This window comes from Myxocyprinus asiaticus, chromosome 2 (assembly GCF_019703515.2).
Source record: "Myxocyprinus asiaticus isolate MX2 ecotype Aquarium Trade chromosome 2, UBuf_Myxa_2, whole genome shotgun sequence".
NCBI classification, from domain to species: domain Eukaryota; kingdom Metazoa; phylum Chordata; class Actinopteri; order Cypriniformes; family Catostomidae; genus Myxocyprinus; species Myxocyprinus asiaticus.
The window spans coordinates 33,757,396-33,772,609 of NC_059345.1; the positions used below are offsets into that span (position 1 = coordinate 33,757,396).

At 38.1% G+C, this 15,214-nt stretch overlaps 1 protein-coding gene across 2 annotated transcripts in view; it reads left to right on the forward strand.

Moving 5' to 3' along the window:
* Positions 1 to 15,214, forward strand: part of LOC127416399 (D-glucuronyl C5-epimerase B) — a 101,401-nt gene that overhangs the window by 23,386 nt on the left and 62,801 nt on the right. The window contains exon 2 of one of the 2 annotated variants that reach the window (XM_051655755.1): positions 10,770 to 10,841. The exons of the other annotated variant lie outside the window; for it this stretch is intronic. The gene's annotated coding sequence lies outside the window, so the exon portion shown is untranslated. The remainder of the gene's footprint in view (positions 1 to 10,769; positions 10,842 to 15,214) is intronic. 2 annotated transcript variants of the gene reach the window in all.

Sequence of the window (15,214 nt, forward strand, 5' to 3'; positions counted from 1 at the left end):
ACCCTTATAGAGATGCTGTGATATCGCCAAGGCTTTTTGAAGCACTCTTAGCACAAAAGGCTTTTGATTTCAAGCATCAGCTGATAAATATTCCATGTGAGTTCCTTTCATAAGCAAACAAGGTGCAGAGGATATGGTGCTTATCTTTCTGCTGACAGCTGAAAGATGCACTCTGGCTCTCACGACTGACTTGAGGGTCAGAGGTTATTAGATGCACCTGTGCCTTTGTGTGTTTTGGGGTTTGTATCTCGGTAATCGGCAGAAGGCTGCCATGAGTAACAATTTGCCCCGGCTGGTGGGTTGATTGTAGGCCTGCTCAGTGCTGTCACTGAAACATTAGCCCATCCAAACTCTTGAGCTCGTCATCGGTGAATAATCGCACACATACCCCAGCAATCAGGCGCAAGCCCACAGCCATCTGACCGAACGTCTGTTGGTTTTGTTTGTGCAATGCCACGTCTTCAGCTGAGGGAAGGCTGCTTCATTCTCTTGAGGAAGAAGTTTGGAATCTCAGCCTTAATGCGGCTGTTTAAAGTGTCAGGGATCAAAGTTGTTTATGCATCAGGAGTGATGCATCCAGCCTCAGCTTTAAGAGGAACTCCTTTCCTTCTTAATTTGTAGAGCTCCAGGGCTTTTGTGCTGGTTTTGCAGCCTAGCTGGAGTGACTCTGAGAGAGCCAGTGTCTCCCAGAGAGTCCTTACATGCTTCACAGCAAATTTTTAATATAACCATTTTACCCAAAAAGGCTCATTCTCTCATAATTTACTGAACCTTATGCCGTCTTAAACTCATATGACTTTCTTCCTCCAGCAGAACACAAACTAAAATATTTTGAATTATATATGATGTCTGTCTGGGGTCCAACACTTTCAAGCTCCAAAAATGACATGGGCTAAAGGTACTATTAAGGTAATAAGTGCAACTTCAGTGGTTCTTCCGAAGCGATACAATCAGGGTTTGAAATTAACACCTGCCAACCCACCAAATGTGGGTAAAAGTGGGCATTGGTGGGTAACTTCACGCTTACTAGCCACTCTTGGCATTTTCAGAGTTTTTCCTGTATTGGAAATACTGTGAATGTCAGGTGACTCAGGTCGCAGCCAAAGCAAATGTAATTGTTTTCGTCACACGTTCAGCGCTTTATAAGCACTGAGTATGCCTCTCATAACTTATATGCGCGTCTCTGCTGGGCGAATTAAGCGTGTTTTCGCGCAGACTGTCCAAAACTTGCGTGATTCAGCTGGGCTTCACTCTATATCATAGCGGCCGGCCGAGACCACAAAACCTCTCAAACTGCCAGAAACTTTTACATTATAAACCACATTGACGAGGTAAAGAGGAGTCAAAAACATCATCAGATTTTAAAATACACATCCATCATCCTTACTAATTTCATATTAAATCTATTAGGGTGAATCTATTTCATATTATTTTTATTAAACTGTAAAAGTTATAGTTAAAGATAAATGTGTTTATGCTATTAGTTTTTTCATAGCAAATACTACAGTTTATTTTTTAATAAAGACTATCTACATAAACCTAACCACAGTAATGAAGATCCATCCATGGTCTTACCTGTGGTAATGGCCTTATATTTACAAATGCCACTGTTAAACAATGGTAAACTCTCATATAGGCAAGTACAATTTAGAATAAATGGGTTTAAACTTCTGTGAATTGTGGGCAAATGTTGGACATTAATCCTCCTGTTCTATCCTACTCCTGTTCTAACTGGCCATATTTGCCTTCAGATATTCTAAAGAAGAGTCATTAGGCTTGTGTCCTGCTAAAATAACATCATTCTCATTTAAATAAAATGTCCAGTCTAATGCATGGTGTTACAGTCTCCAATTACCTTTATCATTTTTTGTGGGGTGGATAATTTTGGCTAGTGAAAATAGTGACCTTGGAACACTACTTGCCACAGTGGCCAGTAAGCTAAAAAGTTATTTTCAAACCCTGCATACAATAATTTTTGGGTGAGAACAGACCAAACTATAACTATAAATCTTGACATCTGCAGACTCCTTGGCATGATCACGATTTAAAGCTTGATTGCATTTCCTTGCATTTGACGCATTCGTAGAGTGTGTGCACATGAGCAGAGCGAACGTGTCAAGTGTGAGGATTTGTAATCAATTTTTAAAGTTCCTTTCTAAATTGATTCTAATTCCTAAAGGGTTCCATTAAACAATTCTTTTTTTGACAGAGGAATCTTGGAATTAAGAAACAAAATTCTATTGGATTTAGGCTACTGCCCTCAGCATTCTGTTACCAAATGATGAGATCATTTAATATTTTAACAGAAAAGATTATTGCAAATAAGTGATAATTAAATTTTATGAAATACCACTTCAATTAAATATTAATTACAACTCGATGTGTATCTTTTAACATAATATTTCAATATCAACAACCATCGAGTAATTAGCTCCCTTGAATTCTTTTGTCATTTCAAGTCAGACATGACGAAATTACGTTTTTCCATAAACTAAAAAGAACGGGCTGAAAAAATGTATTCATTTGATGGGAAGCGCTGTAGATTTAAAAGAACCACTTCATAAGAGTCATTCATTCGGGAATGGAACTACACTCGACGCACTGTGTTGCGCGATGTAGATTCAAGTGAACTGGCTCATAAGAGTCATTTTTTCATGAATCGGACCACACTGGTAGGTGTAAATCACACTGGTGATTTAGTAGCAATATTGCATTGCCGATGATTGTTAGCACATAGGGTTGCTCCGATATAAAATTTTTGGCTTCGGTTTGATACCAGCCCTGGTACCTCAGTATCAATACTAACTCGATACTCTAACAAATTTTTGGTGAAATTATACAGAAAATTATTGACAAAAAGAACTGAATAAAGTCTAATAGATACAAATTATGCCTTTTCTGTTTTAATTTTTCTGGATTCCATGTTAAATATTTTAATTAAATTTTATGATCAAATTGTGTTTAATCAAATACATATTGCTTTAATCAAATGAAAATATAATACTTTTCAACTAATATATATACACATAAACTAGTACTTGAATTCACCAAAGTGGCATTCAACTGATCACAAAGTATAGTCAGGACATTACTGATGTAAAAATACAGCACCATCACTATTTGAAAAAAAAGTCATTTTTGATCAAATCTAGACAGGCCCCATTTCCAGCAGCCATCACTCCAACACGTAATCATGATACATTGCTAATTTGGTACTAGAAAATCACTTGCCATTATATCAAACGCAGTTGAAAGCTGTTTGGTTTGTTAAATGAAGCTTAACATTGTCTTTGTGTTTGTTTTTGAGTTGCCACAGTATGCAATAGACTGGCATGTCTTAAGGTCAATATTAGGTCAAAAATGGCAAAAAAAAAAAAAAAAAAGAAAAGAAAAAGCTTTCTCTAGAAACTCGTCAGTCAGTATTTGTTTTGAGGAATGAAGGCTATACAATGCTTGAAATTGACAAAAAACTGAAGATTTCATGCAAAGGTGTACACTACAGTCTTCAAAGACAAAGGACAATTGGCTCTAACAAGGACACAAAGAGATGTGGAAGGCTAGATGTACAACTAAACAAGAGGATAAGTACATCAGAGCCTCTAGTTTGAGAAACAGATGCCTCACATGTCCTCAGCTGACAGCTTCATTGAATTCTACCCGCTCAACACCAGTTTCATGTACAACAGTAAAGAGAAGACTCAGGGGAGCAGGTCTTATGGGAAGAATTGCAAAGAAAAAGCCACTTTTGAAACAGAAAATCAAAATAAAAAAGGTTATTATTCCAAACTTTATTCCAAACTTTTGGCTGCCAGTGTGTGTGTGTGTGTGTATATGTATATATATATATAATTTTATTTTCAATTATGAATTTGGCTTCCAACGATTATGAAAACAAGATAATCTATATAAAACGATTATTGTGCCACATTCCGTTACGCAATGAAACACCCGATCTTACATCTTTAAAGCATCCTTTATTAAAGTTCAAATAATCAGGATGTGAGTTATGAAAATAAACTCAGAAACTGGCATTTCTCTGTGCGGTCAGCACCATGTCTATGAGTTGCGTGAAGTGACCAGGGAAGAGATTGAATCTTCTCTCGGCTGATGCACACTCTGGCACGGGGATGCTAATCACTCGCGTATGTTTACTGCAGCTAGATTATAACGTTATGGCTCGCGACATAGTGAATCATAATATATGTGTCGCGTTCACTGTGTGTATCTTATCATGAAGAAAATCGGCGATACGCAGCTCTATTAAGAAGAGAAAGTTTGTTTTTTGTGAGTTAAAGATGGATCGAAGTGAACATAAAGGTGAGAGAGTCTTAGCCCGTTATACACTGGAACAAAATACATTTTTGATTTAGTCTTTTTTGGCTTGTTTTCTAAAATAATATCTAAAACTCCTTTAAAACAACATACATTTACTTTAGCTATACTGCAGAAAAAAATGTGTTATCGGAGAATGTTGAATACAATATTTAATCAGGGCTCGACTCTAACGCTTGTCCGGGACAAGTGGATTTTTGAAGGGGCAAGTGAGAGAGAATTTTACTTGTCCGACTGGACAAGCAGACTGATTAAAACGTCAATAACGAAAAAATAACTGCCTATATTTTTGATAGCCTAGGCCTGTCACTTATTAGAGATTTCATATTCTTATTCTGCTGTTGAAAGTAATCCAGAGCACGTAAATTTAGAATTTGTTAGCGATCTAAAAACTGCTGCGCCCTGTTTGATTGGCAGGCGGTGTATGTGTGTGTGCTGAACATGCGCGTGTTCCGAAAATGCTCGTGCTACTGCGCACCTGAACAGTAAAATACATTTCAAAATTCTGCCAAAACTCTCGTCTTGGTGAGTTAATCATGTAAACACAGAGTGATGTCTGAAGTTAATTTAAACAGCTGAGAAAAAAAGTGGATTTGTAAGTGTAAATGTAAGCTAATAGACCTGCAGCCGTCTAGTGTGTCATTATAATAATCAAACAACCATAACAAGAAAATGAGAAAACACTCACTGCTCTTGACTGAGTAACTTTAGTAGCTTTAAAAAGTATTAATGTATTATAATCAAACAGTAAAGACCAGTTGTAGTTTTATGTTGCATTTCATTCTGAATGTTTAGTTGAATACTTGATAGCTTACTGCTGTTAAAAATTTTAAAGCTGTTAAAAAAGAACTGTATTTTTTGTTCTATTATTTTTAATCTATTTCTATTCATAGACTGTTTACTAGTCTTGAATAATTACTTAAGAAGCCATTCTTCCATAATTGTGTGTTGTTATTTGTGTTTTTGAAGCTGAATCATCAAATTTCACTACCAACCACTGAAATTTTGGTATTGCGATAATGTATAGCCTTTATTGTACATGGTAGATCTTGCTGCAATAACATGATGAAGAAGTAGATCTCATTCCATAGACGTGTGAGCACCCCTGCTGTAAATTATGACGATAGAGGCTTTTCTTTATTTGACTACCATACGTAACATAAAATAATTATCATATGACAATAGCCTTCTCCCCTACCCAATGCAGTTTACATTTCAAGTTCAAAGAAATCCACTGTTAATAAGACAAGTAAAAAAATAAATAAAAAAAAGTTTGATGTTTCCAAAGTCAGTAAGTTATCATGTTAAATAATCATGATCTCAATATTGAACAAAATAATCGTGATTATGATTTTTGCCAAAATCGAGCAGCCCTAATACATACATACATACAGTTGTGCTCAAAAGTTTGCATACCCTGGCAGAAATTTCGAAATTTTGGCATTGATTTTGAAAATGTGACTGATCATGCAAAAAAACTGTAATTTATTATCACATAGTTGTTTGGCTCCTTTTTAAATCATAATGAGAACAGAAATCACCCAAATGGCCCTGATCAAAAGTTTACATACCCTTGAATGTTTGGCCTTGTTACAGACACACAAGGTGACACACACACAGGTTTAAATGGCAATTAAAGGTTAATTTCCCACACCTGTGGCTTTTTAAATTGTAATTAGTGTCTGTGTATAAATAGTCAATGAGTTTGTTAGCTCTCATGTGGATGCACTGAGCAGGCTAGATACTGAGCCATGGGGAGCAGAAAAGAACTATCAAAAGACCTGCGTAACAAGGTAATGGAACTTTATAAAGATGGAAAAGGTTATAAAAAGATATCTAAAGCCTTGAAAATGCCAGTCAGTACTGTTCAATCACTAATTAAGAAGTGAAAAATTCGGGGATCTCTTGATACAAAGCCAAGGTCAGGTAGACCAAGAAAGATTTCAGCCACAACTGCCAGAAGAATTGTTCGGGATACAAAGAAAAACCCACAGGTAACCACATGAGAAATACAGGCTGCTCTGGAAAAAGACGGTGTGGATGTTTCAAGGAGCACAATATGACAATACTTGAACAAAAATTAGCTGCATGGTCGAGTTGCCAGAAAGAAGCCTTTACTGCGCCAATGCCACAAGAAAGCCTGGTTACAATATGCCCGACAACACCTTGACACGCCTCACGGCTTCTGGCACACTGTAATTTGGAGTGACGAGACCAAAATAGAGCTTTATGGTCACAACCATAAGCGCTATGTTTGGAGAGGGGTCAACAAGGCCTATAGTGAAAAGAATACCATCCCCACTGTGAAGCGTGGTGGTGGCTCACTGCTGTTTTGGGGGTGTGTGAGCTCTAAAGGCACGGGGAATCTTGTGAAAATTGATGGCAAGATGAATGCAACATGTTATCAGAAAATACTGGCAGACAATTTTCATTCTTCTGCACGAAAGCTGTGCATGGGACGCTTTTGAACTTTCCAGCACGACAATGACCATAAGCACAAGGCCAAGTTGACCCTCCAGTGGTTACAGCAGAAAAAGGTGAAGGTTCTGGAGTGGCCATCACAGTCTCCTGACCTTAATATCATCGAGCCACTCTGGGTACATCTCAGACGTGTGGTTCATGCAAGACGACCAAAGACTTTGCATGACCTGGAGGCATTTTGCCAAGACGAATGGGCAGCTATTCCACCTGCATGAATCTGGGGCCTCATAGATAACTATTACAAAAGACTGCACACTGTCATTGATGCTAAAGGGGGCAATACACAGTATTAAGAACTAAGGGTATGCAGACTTTTGAACGGGTCATTTCATTTTTCTTTTCTTTGTTGCCATGTTTTGTTTTATGATTGTGCCATTCTGTTATAACCTTCAGTTGAATATGAATCCCATAAGAAATAAAAGCAATGTGTTTTGCCTGCTCACTCATGTTTTCTTTAAAAATGGTACATACAGGTGCATCTCAATAAATTAGAATGTCATGGAAAAGTTCATTTATTTCAGTAATTCAACTCAAATTGTGAAACTCGTGTATTAAATAAATTCAATGCACACAGACTGAAGTAGTTTAAGTCTTTGGTTCTTTTAATTGTGATGATTTTGGCTCACATTTAACAAAAACCCACCAATTCACTATCTCAAAAAATTAGAATACATCATAAGACCAATAAAAAAAACATTTTTAGTGAATTGTTGGCCTTCTGGAAAGTATGTTCATTTACTGTATATGTACTCAATACTTGGTAGGGGCTCCTTTTGCTTTAATTACTGCCTCAGTTTGGCGTGGCATGGAGGTGATCAGTTTGTGGCACTGCCGAGGTGGTATGGAAGCCCAGGTTTCTTTGACAGTGGCCTTCAGCTCATCTGCATTTTTTGGTCTCTTGTTTCTCATTTTCCTCTTGACAATACCCCATAGATTCTCTATGGGGTTCAGGTCTGGTGAGTTTGCTGGCCAGTCAAGCACACCAACACCATGGTCATTTAACCAACTTTTGGTGCTTTTGGCAGTGTGGGCAGGTGCCAAATCCTGCTGGAAAATGAAATCAGCATCTTTAAAAAGCTGGTCAGCAGAAGGAAGCCTGAAGTGCTCCAAAATTTCTTGGTAAACGGGTGCAGTGACTTTGGTTTTCAAAAAACACAATGGACCAACACCAGCAGATGACATTGCACCCCAAATCATCACAGACTGTGGAAACTTAACACTGGACTTCAAGCAACTTGGGCTATGAGCTTCTCCACCCTTCCTCCAGACTCTAGGACCTTGGTTTCCAAATGAAATACAAAACTTGCTCTCATCTGAAAAGAGGACTTTGGACCACTGGGCAACAGTCCAGTTCTTCTCCTTAGCCCAGGTAAGACACCTCTGACGTTGTCTGTGGTTCAGGAGTGGCTTAACAAGAGGAATACGACAACTGTAGCCAAATTCCTTGACACCGTCTGTGTGTGGTGGCTCTTGATGCCTTGACCCCAGCCTCAGTCCATTCCTTGTGAAGTTCACCCAAATTCTTGAATCGATTTCGCTTGACAATCCTCATAAGGCTGCGGTTCTCTCGGTTGGTTGTGCATCTTTTTCTTCCACACTTTTTCCTTCCACTCAACTTTCTGTTAACATGCTTGGATACAGCACTCTGTGAACAGCCAGCTTCTTTGGCAATGAATGTTTGTGGCTTACCCTCCTTGTGAAGGGTGTCAATGATCGTCTTCTGGACAACTGTCAGATCAGCAGTCTTCCCCATGACTGTGTAGCCTAGTGAACCAAACTGAGAGACCATTTTGAAGGCTCAGGAAATCTTTGCAGGTGTTTTGAGTTGATTAGCTGATTGGCATGTCACCATATTCTAATTTTTTGAGATAGTGAATTGGTGGGTTTTTGTTAAATGTGAGCCAAAATCATCACAATTAAAAGAACCAAAGACTTAAACTACTTCAGTCTGTGTGCATTGAATTTATTTAATACATGAGTTTCACAATTTGAGTTGAATTACTGAAATAAATGAACTTTTCCATGACATTCTAATTTATTGAGATGCACCTGTGTATATATATATATATATATATATATATATATGTGTGTGTGTGTGTGTGTGTGTGTGTGTGTATATATATATATATATATATATATATATGTGTGTGTATGTGTGTATATGTATATGTGTGTGTATATATATACATATATATGTATATGTATATGTATGTGTGTATATATATATATATATATATGTATAATTTATTTATTTATTTATTTTTATTTTTAATTTTTTTGGTAGTAAGATGCACAACAGAGCTTTACATTATTAATGACAACATTAAATGAAAACAGTCTGATTACCTGAGGCAAAAAGCTGCCATGGCTGAATCACAGCATGCTGAAATTCAGTACTCTTGCCTATGTAATATTGCTTACAGATAATAATACTAATAATATAACCATTTAATATTATATTATTGTTACTATGGGTATTATTGCGACTGCTTTGAATATTAAATTTTTATACAGAAGTAATACTTTATCTGTCGTAATGTCTTCAATTTCACACAGTCAGTTGAAGAGAGCTCTTATTTCAGCAGGACTTTTATTTTGAGAGATCTTTGAAGATCTTCCTGTATGTGAAGGGTTCGTTCGTTACATAAAGGTTCCCGCAAATCGCAAGCTGAATTCACAGCCGTGTATACACTAAACACTAAACATCTGTGGCTCTGCAGATGAATACTATTGGGGACACTGCATGAAAATCAAACATTAGTAGTGTGTGTGCCTGTGTGTGTGTGTGTGTGAGTGAAGGAGATGACTTGGCAGAGAGGCGCCTGTGGCGCGCAGCGCATGTGACTGTATATTATTTAATTAAATGACATCCTTCTGTTGTTTAATGATCACACTTGGCCATATAGAGGCCTTTATATTATTATTTTCAAATGGACTTTGATTTCATCTCAAAACTCTCACATTACAATACATTTTGCTAATGGCAGCATACTTTTATATGGTACCAAAATTAACAACATGATATCGTATGTGTTTTAATTTTTTGGTATTGTGATATTTCGTTAGTACCGGTATATCACGCAACTCTATTAGCACATTCCAAGTATTTTAGCACAATGTTGTATCCACATTGGTGAAAAAATGCATGATCAAGATCTGTTTACAGAACCCAAAGTTATGAACATCATTTGGTTCTGTTTTTTTTTTGTTTTTTTTTTTTAATGGAACAAGTTCTCAGTTACCAACCCCACTCACTTGTTATAAAAAGCCATAGCTCTACCACAAGGCCTGCAGAAGAGAATAATTATGGAGGGAGAGGGAGAGGGTGTGGGAGAGAAAGTTGCTGAAATTCCTAAGATGTCTTTAAGTAGAGACACTCAGCAGGTAAGCAGTCTTGTAGCAGCTGCTAAGGTGTCACATGACTTCGTTTCAGAGTGAGAGTGAGTAAGACTGTGAGAAGAGACGGAGAGTCCCAGGGAGGCAGCGCAGAGATAGTGGGAGAATTTATGCAAAGCCACTTCGAGAGCCATCGAAGTTTTACAGATGAGTGCCATTTCCCTGTGAGACTATGACAGGCTCCACACATCTCCCCTACTGTGACACTTAAACTCCCAGCTTGTCTTAGTTCCCAAAATCCACTGTGATGGTGAGGGTTGCTTTTCCACTGGGAGAGGGCCTGACCGGAGGAGGGGCCGCCGGATCACACGGGCCATTTACAGGACAACAAAGAAGTGCTGGGGCCCTGGATATGTGTCCACAGGGTCAAACAAAGAGGTCTTTCTCCTTTTGAGACACTTGATGTTGCTTTTGTTGCTGCTGTTTGGCCTGCTCTGTGTTTTTAATATCGTCTGTGGTTGACATGGGGCCAGAAGAAATGAAGCCGTGCTCTGCCATCTTCAAGGAGATTCGGTTTCTAACTGTTTTGAACAATGTGTTTGGTTTCTGAATGCTTCCAGACTCATCCAAATAAGATATTAAGATGTTCCTGTCCAATCCGTACTCACAGGAACAAAGTCTGGCAGCCTAATGTAAGTAAAGTATGGGACCCTTTCAAGTGCACATCTGATAACTGACCATATTTTATCGAGTGCTCCTCTGTCAGTGCCTTTCTGTTACTCCTCCCACTTTCCCTGCTTCTTTCTTTCATCTGAAGCTGAAACATCTTCATTACTCTTGAACACAGAGCTGGGGAGATGAAGTGTGAGATGATTTCCTGTGAATGTGTCTGAGGGCTGGCTCTCATTACTCTTTCTTAATGGACCCCACACTTCAGCACATTGTAAACTGCGACTCTCAGTCCTATTTTTCGTCGTGCTGGTGCGAAAACTTCAGGACTGTAGTGTATCAGCTACATGACCATTCGTCCCCCGACTGAGGCCGTGTGTACACTGGTATTAAGATGCATTTTGGGTGATCCGATCACAAATGTACAAGCAAGACATCACCGTAATATCGTAATATCTGGTCATCTCTTTTTGACCACTTGTGTTAGTTTTCGTGGAGAGAGTCTCTGATTTCATGAGGACATACATCAATCATTACATCTGTGTTTTACTAAATGATAAATAAAGCACAAAAAATAAAAGACGAGAAAGAAAGCACTAAAAACCAGAGCACAGTTTCTCTTAATATTCCCAAACATGACATTTAGAGCAGAATTATTTATTAGAGTTATAGAGTTATTTTAGTGCAGTACCTGTAACTGAGCTTCTAATGTGCATGCTTCTCATATCTGTCTGTCCCTATTGTGCATGTTCATGCATTTGCTTTTTAAAATTTTCACATTTTATGCTTATTTCCCTTAAATCTGCACGTAACTGTAGAAAAACCAGCAGTTATAGCTGCCTTTAGCATTGTCCCATTTCTATAGGATCACCCAAAATGCATCTTAAAATTAAGATAATGAAATTAATTCACAAACTCCTGCAGTTTATTCTTGATAACATGTCAGCAAACAAAGAACGGCTCTCGCACGTTTTCGTGCTTGTTGGCACCATTTGCAAAGGGAAAAAATAAAAACAGCTGAAAATAGTAAAGACAGGGTAGGGAGATGTGGGTGAAGTTGTATTTTTTATTTTTTTTTTCTAATTATTTTTTGTCTTCTGCTTCCTAATAACTTGCCCTCCTCTTGTGCTTTCTCTGTATTTCATTGGCTGTGGCTCATTGTCCGTCTTTCACTTGTCAGGACAGTGCGCACTACGGATGGGCATGAGTACTCGGGTACTTGGACATGGCAGCAATGATCGATCATGAAAACGATGATCGATGATGATCATGAATGATGTGACTTTTCACTTAATTCGAAATTTAGTGACAATTACCTGACAACTAAACACAAACGTGCAAAGATGGAGCTTATTTTTAATTTTGAGATTGATTACGTTGTGATTTTGATGGGTACATTGATTGTCAGAGACTTCTCAGCAACCAAACTGATTTGCGATGCTGCAATGCTATCCTTACGATAATCAAACGAGAGTGTAATTAACCTTGTTTTGAACACCTGTCTCTGCAAAACGTTTGCTAAGCACGTTTTATCATTTAATGTAAGAACTTTGACCCGTTAATGGATATTGTTTAATAAAAGTGAATGTTTGTCACTGATTGTAAACCTCCCTGCCCTCCGTGAAGTAACACGCACCTGCATCTCGACGAAATGGGAGTTGAAGATTTCCGCACGAGTTTCCAAGTTAGAAGTTCGACATATTGTGTCATTCCGTTACAATTTCCCCAGTTGAAAGGTGGAAATTTCGACTCTCTGAGTTGAATGGAGCGCTTCATGAATCACCACAACAACAACAATGCGTTGTTGAGGGAATCTTCACATAATGACAAAATATGATGCATTATATTTTGATTATGCAATCTTTTGTATGTTTTGTAACAGATTATTTTATAACATCCTATAATAATGCATAGACGATACACTGGAACAACAAGACGCAATGCCGCAACCAAAGATGTTTGTCAGACATATAGTTATTTATACAATTATGTACATGTCATTGCCCCTCGAGTACTCGACGAATGATCCAAATGCCCAAAATGCCCATCCCTAGTGCGCACAAGATGTCTAGATGTCAGTTTTAAAAACTGTCGTAGCGTCTGGGACTCATCTCGGCCTGTTGCTGGACTGTGCACACAACAAGACCGTTCGTTGTGTGATTCGAGACTTCTCAGCGCAGACCAGCCACCGACTCGAAACAACAAAGGAGACGAGCTTGAGTCAAGTAGTGTACCCTAGGCTTTACTCGCCAAGAATTTTTGTCTCTGCATATGTCCTTGTTCACAAGAACATCATAGTTGCTTTTGTGCAGTTGGTGTACATAGGCATTTTTTCCAGATTGGATGTATGTTTCCCTCTCTATGAATCTTTCATTCTGTCTAGTCTGATTAGGGTGTGAGAGCCATCGAGGAAAATATAAAATATATACTGATATATATATATATATATATATATATATATATATTTGGGGGGGGGGTATAAGATGCAGCAGGGAATGGAGTGAGGTTTTTTTTTCTGCCTGTAAATGAAATTGCTTCACTGATGTTTATTACTAGGAATGAACTCTATTTCTTGCACCTTTTTTCCCCCACTTTCATGCCCCAATCTCTCCCCCACTGCCACCTCCTATGCTCATTTTTCAAATCTCCTTTGTTTTGCATCTTTTCTAACCCCACCTTCACTTGACCTCTCTATTGAGATTTGTTTTAGGGTTTTAATTGCCTCAGTATGTGTGTGTGTGTGTGTGTGTGTGTGTGTGTGTGTGACTTCAGTCTGTTGCTCATTCTAGTGGGAGAACAGACCTGAGGGAGCTGCCACATAAACAAGAGAAGTGCTGCTCTCTCTCTTACTTGACAAACTGTTTTTATGAATCGTTCACCTTGAATGTGATTTCCATATTGTTTTAATGAACATGAATGATAATCAAGTTTGTGTTTGTAGATAAAATGATGGATAAACTTGCAGAAATCACATTGTAGAGCTTGACTATGTGGGATTATAAATTGTGTATGACCTGTTAAGATGGCCGTAAGCTCTGTATCTGTTTTATGAGGTAAAGGCAGAACCCCTCTACCCAAGGGTTAGCAACACAAAGCATAATGCAGCGGTACACTTGTGAGAAGACCAGAGGCCGTTCTTTTTGAATGGGTGTCTATAGAGGATGTCTATATGCTTCAGTACCCTGAATAAACTGCTTTTGTGAGGAAACAGTTCATCACTTAATTAGTTTACCATCTGTCTGCCAATCTTCAACATGTTTTACACTAAACAATCCTTTTGGAGTGAACGGTGTGGGGAGATTACTATGAAAAAATTGCTGTTTTATAAGAGAAATCACAGACAATTTTGCAACAGATAGTTTTCAGTGTATGGCTCAACCCATTCATTTGTATGGTGTCCGCATATGCAGATTTAATGTTGTAACACTCTGAAAGCGGTTCATTGACGTCAGGGCCATTATTTGAAATGTTAAATGTTCAAGTCTCCAAATACGTAAGCCAGGCATATTTGGTTTCTCAGCGCTTAGCGCTGAAACCCTATTGAAATTGTTACGATTTTTATTATTATTATTATTATTATTATTATTCCACCATAAAACTGATCGGGCAGAGCAAACCGTAAGGCCTAGAGACTTTAAATTTTGTCAGATGGTAGTAGTATTGCTGGCTACTCAGAACACTGACTCGGCCAAATTGGTCAATAGGGGGCGCTACAGTGATCAAAAATGCGAAACTGCTCATAACTCCTAGACCGTTTGTCATAGACTTAAGTGTATAAATGTACAAACAAAATGTATATCTCCGATTTCATTTCCGGCAATAAAAAATTTCCACCATCTTGGATTTTTCATAAAACCTACTTTTGCGAACTAGTCCTAGGTTTTTCGTCTTATCGGAACCAAACCAGTGCCAAACAATTCTATGGAGTCTCAATATCAAAATTTATCCAAAAAAAATTTAACTTTCAACTCGAGCTAGCTACGGTATGCGAAAACATTGGAAGTAGGAATGGCCAATTTTACGTAAATGGCTATAACTCTTGAAGGAAATTAGATATCTTCACCAAAATTGGCATGCTTATGTAAGAGGTCAATCTTTGGTCGCCCAGGAAAGTTGGTGCGGTTTTGCCACATGGTGGTGCTATAATACCAAAAAACATGAAATTGGCTGTAACTATGAAACCGTTAATCCTATTGACATGAAAAATTTGCATATATTGTCTTTGTCTCAGCTGCCATCATTGTCTGTATGGACATTCACGTATGTTGAAAAACATGGCCGCCATCGGCCAATCAAATTTCAGCAGCTATTACACAAGGTTAACAATGACCGATCGGAGCGAAACTTGGTGGACCTATTTGACTCTTGGTCTGAGAGGGTTGTGCAGAGTTGAAAA